General features: G+C 40.5%; 1 protein-coding gene across 2 annotated transcripts in view; it reads left to right on the forward strand.

Annotated features, from left to right (window-relative positions):
- Window positions 1-5,000, forward strand: part of map3k10 (mitogen-activated protein kinase kinase kinase 10) — a 107,428-nt gene that overhangs the window by 66,088 nt on the left and 36,340 nt on the right. The window lies entirely within an intron of this gene.

A 5,000-nucleotide genomic window follows, 5' to 3' on the forward strand; every position in this document is an offset into this window, starting at 1 on the left:
CACTTATTGAGATTTAGTGGGGCCTCTGTTTACATTATTAGCCTGTTGTGTAGGCTACCTGTATAAGTGTATGAGGTTACAAGCACACACTTTGAGATTTACTTGAGCCTTTTGTTTACATTATTAGCATATCTACTGTGGCTAAGCAGACTTTTGCCAAAAGGACAATAATTCATTTGTTGTGGGTTTATCCACTTTAATGCACTTTATTTTTTTTTTGGAATGCATGTTTTGTTTGAAGGCCTAATATAAATGAAAAACTTTGTGCTTTTTTTGAAAAGCAAAGGCTTCTGGAATATTAAAAAAATGTCAATATTCAATAAAAAAATTACTTTATTTGAAAAACATGTCTAAATATTTATTCTAGGCAATTTATGCAATATTAAAAAAATTGTGAAAAACTGCATTCATTATTCGGTATTCGGCCTTCGGCCAAGCGTTTAAATTTTATTCGGCTTCGGCCACAAATTTTCATTTCGGTGCATCCCTAACATATATATATATATATAGAGGTGCGAGGACTGCTCTCATGACCTTGACTGTCAAAAGGTAGAATTATCCACAGAAGGAAAGACTTCAACTTTTAGTGACGACGTACACTGCTAGCGTGCCAGCTTCTCATTTAGTGAGACGAGCGAGGCGCTTGTTTCTATTTTCTGACGGGAGGGACAGCTGATCTCCTCCTCGGGGGTTGACTCCTTCTGTCTGGCGAGCAAAGGCAGACGCCAGCGAGATGTGTTTGCATGTTGACATGGGTGTGTCCACCTCTCATGTTGGGAGAGGGCAGCCCTTACAGCTACATGAAGAAGTGTGTGCATGATAAGGACCTGCAGAGAGAGGCCGGGGAGGAATCCAAAAAAGAAAAAGACAAGTGAATAATTGCGAATGAATTATTATCGAGCCATTGTTGTTGTGCTTATCACACCAGGTTGATGTTTGTGTTCACATGGTAAACCTGCAAATGACACCTGTGAAGGCGGAGGAAGCAACGCCGCACAATTTATCACAGCTAAATAAAACATATTTTGTGATAGCATTGTGTAAAAGCCACACTCGCTGCTATACTCTTCTCACATACAGTGGGGAAAAAAAGTATTTAGTCAGCCAGCGATTGTGCAAGTTCTCCCACTTAAAATGATGACAGAGGTCTGTAATTTTCATCATAGGTACACTTCAACTGTGAGAGACAGAATGTGAGGGAAAAAATCCAGGAATTCACATTGTAGGAATTTTAAAGATTTGTAAATGATGGTGGAAAATAAGTATTTGGTCAAGCATTCAAAGCTCTCACTGATGGAAGGAGGTTTTGGCTCCAAATCTCACGATACATGGCCCCATTCATTCTTTCCTTAACACGGATCAATCGTCCTGTCCCCTTAGCAGAAAAACAGCCCCAAAGCATGATGTTTCCACCCCCATGCTTCACAGTAGGTATGGTGTTCTTGGGATGCAACTCAGTATTCTTCTTCCTCCAAACATGACGAGTTGAGTTTATACCAAAAAGTTCTATTTTGGTTTCATCTGACCACATGACATTCTCCCAATCCTCTGCTGTATCATCCATGTATCCATTTTGCTATAAACTCAACTGGTGGTGTTTGGAGGAAGAAGAATACTGAGTTGCATCCCACAGGTGTGCAGGCTAATTGGGAACAGGTGGGTGCCATGATTGGCTATAAAAACAGCTTCCCCAAAAAATGCTCAGTCTTTCACAAGAAAGGATGGGGCGAGGTACACCCCTTTGTCCACAACTGCGTGAGCAAATAGTCAAACAGTTTAAGAACAACCTTTCTCAAAGTGCAATTGCAAGAAATTTAGGGATTTCAACATCTACGCTCCATAATATCATCAAAAGGTTCAGATAATCTGGATAAATCACTCCACGTAAGCGGCATGGCCGGAAACCAACATTGATTGACCGTGACCTTCCATCCCTCAGACAGCACTGTATCAAAAAACGACATCAATCTCTAAAGGATATCACCACATGGGCTCAGGAACACTTCAGAAAACCACTGTCACTAAATACAGTTGGTCGCTACGTCTGTAAGTGCAAGTTAAAGCTCTACTATGCAAAGCGAAAGCCATTTATCAACAACATCCAGAAACGCCGCCGGCTTCTCTGCGCCCAAGATCATCTAAGATGGACTGATGCAAAGTGGAAAGGTGTTCTTTTCAAATTGTTTTTGGAAATATTCAACATTGTGTCATCCGGACCAAAGGGGAAGCGAACCATCCAGACTGTTATCGACGCAAAGTGGAAAAGCCAGCATGTGTGATGGTATGGGGGCGCATTAGTGCCCAAGGCATGGGTAACTTACACATCTGTGAAGGCACCATTAATGCTGAAAGGTACATACAGGTTTTGGAACAACATATGTTGTCATCCAACCAACGTTATCATGGACGCACCTGCTTATTTCAGCAAAACAATGCCAAGCCACGTGTTACAACAGCGTGGCTTCGTAGTAAAAGAGTGTGGGTACTTTCCTGGCCCCCCTGCAGTCCAGGAATGTCTGCCATGGAAAATGTGTGGCGCATTATGAAGTGTAAAATACGACAGCGGAGACCCCGGACTGTTGAACGACTGAAGCTCTACATAAAACAAGAATGGGAAAGAATTCCACTTTCAAAGCTTCAACAATTAGTTTCCTCAGTTCCCAAACATTTATTTAGTGTTGTTAAAAGAAAAGGTGATTCAACACAGTGGTGAACCCCGGAAGAGTTAGTGCTGCAAGGGCTCTGGGTCTTTGTTCTGTAGTGTTTATGTTGTGTTACGGTGCGGATGTTCTCACGAAATGTGTTTGTCATTCTTGTTTGGTGTGGGTTCACACATATTTGTAACAGTGTTAAAGTTGTTTATACGGCCACCCTCAGTGTGACCTGTATGGCTGTTTACCAATTATGCATTGTGTTCACTCGTGTGTGTGTGTGTAAAAGCCGTATGTATTATGTGACTGTGCCGACACTGTTTGTAGGGAGGAAAAGCAGAAGTGACGACGGTTTGTAGAGGACGTTAAAGGCAGTGCCTTTTAGGCACCCCCTCCAATTTTTTGTTTGGGTGGAAATCGGGAGAAATTTGGGAGATTTTCAGGAGGGGCACCGAAATTTGGGAGTCTATCGGAAAATCCTGAGTGTTGGGAAGTATGCTCACAAGACCCTCGGGCACCGTGAATATCAATCAAGTGACCAAAGTGACGTCTTAGTGATTGATGATCGCCAATTTTTAGGTCTGTTTTTTAAATGGCTGGTTGGCGATGGACTGACACACCCTCCACCATCCACCTAATGGTTTAGATCAGGGGTCCCCAACCTTTTTGAAACCAATAACTACTTCCTGGGTACTGATTAATGCGAAGAGCCACCAGTTTGATACACACTTAAGTAAATTGCCAGAAATTTACCTTTAACTCTATGTTATTATTAATAATTATATATTTATCTTTGAGGAAACACTGATCATCTTAATGATTTCTCACAATAAATATATATTTTTGATGACATGCTTTAAATAGGTTGAAATCCAATCTGCACTTTGTTAGAGTATATAACAAATTGGACCAAGCTATATTTCGAACAAAGACAAATCCTTATTTCTTCTAGATTTTCAAGAACAACATTTTTTAAAGAAATTCAAAAGACATTGAAATAAGATTTAAATTTGATTCTACAGATTTTTTTAGATTTGCCAGAAAGGCTATTGAAGTTGGTGATATTCTTCTCTGTGGGGACATTGCTGATTGCCATGTCATGCACGGATGTGCCTTGTGGACGCCGTCCGTCTCTGCTCCACACGCTGCAAGTTTTTGCTGTTGTCCAGCATTCTGTTTACTTTGTAACTCGTTCAGTTTTACTGTCATTTTACATAGTCATCCCTATGCTTTATTGCCTTTTCCTTTTGTTCATTTTTGGCTTAAGTGTTACATACCTTTTTTTACCTGCACGCTGTGGTCTGCATATTGGGATCACAGTTCTACAGCCAGTTCTACGGACACTAAGGAACGGCACAGTATTTGCAGATTATAATTATTCATTTGCAAAAAAAATAATTTGGGGGGACCAATTAGCTGAAGTTGCATCATTTGTGTGCCGTGGCACAGTGGTTGAAAAACATTGGTCTAATGCATCCAGTGGGGCATCACAACAAAATGAGGCATTATAATGTGTTCGTTCCACGACTGTAAATATCGGTATCAGTTGATATCGGTATCGGTAATTAAGAGTTGGACAATATCGACATATGGGACATCTCTAATTAAAAAGTCTGCTTCGCATTACATGATACAAAAAGACGTAGAAATAATCAATATAGAATTCTGCAAAAGACTTTGCCAACAGCAGGCAAGAAGGTGAACAGGTTTTCCTTCATCTCAGCAACAGTTCACAGTCGTGACGGGATTTCTATTCCAATTGTTGTTTTCGTTAGGAATGATGTACTTAGCAGAGTTTGAAGCCGACACAACAAACCCGCTCAGAGGAGATAATGTTTGAAAAAAAGTAACAGGTTTTTACAAAACGTTGGTTTTGAAGGGGTAATTGACAACTTCCTGTTGATTTTTGCTGAAGGATGTCAATTAATGAAATGCAGGTCTAAGTGAGACCTACATAGAGGTTTTTGTTTCATGTCTCTACGACATTTCTATCTGAAGTTACAAGCAGTTTTGTCTGTTTTCTTCCCAAGAGCAGTTTTGTCAGTGTTTTATTCCTAGGGGGCGCTAGAGCGCAATTTTGAGTTTTGGGGTTGGTTTTTCACCAGTCCTGATGTGTGTGTCCAGTTTGGTGAATTTTGCAGCATTTTAAGGGGGTCAAATTACAGCCCAAAGAGGCAAAGCTGAGTGTTTTTCCAAAACTTTTGTTTTGAAGGGGGAATTGCAAACTTCCTGTTGATTTTTGCTGAAGGATGTCAGTGGATGAAATCTAGGTTTAAGTGAGACCTACATAAAGGTTTTTGTTTCATGTTGCTACGACATTCCTACTGGAAGTTACAGGCAGTTTCGTCT

This window comes from Nerophis ophidion, linkage group LG18 (genome assembly GCF_033978795.1).
Source record: "Nerophis ophidion isolate RoL-2023_Sa linkage group LG18, RoL_Noph_v1.0, whole genome shotgun sequence".
Lineage (NCBI taxonomy): Eukaryota > Metazoa > Chordata > Actinopteri > Syngnathiformes > Syngnathidae > Nerophis > Nerophis ophidion.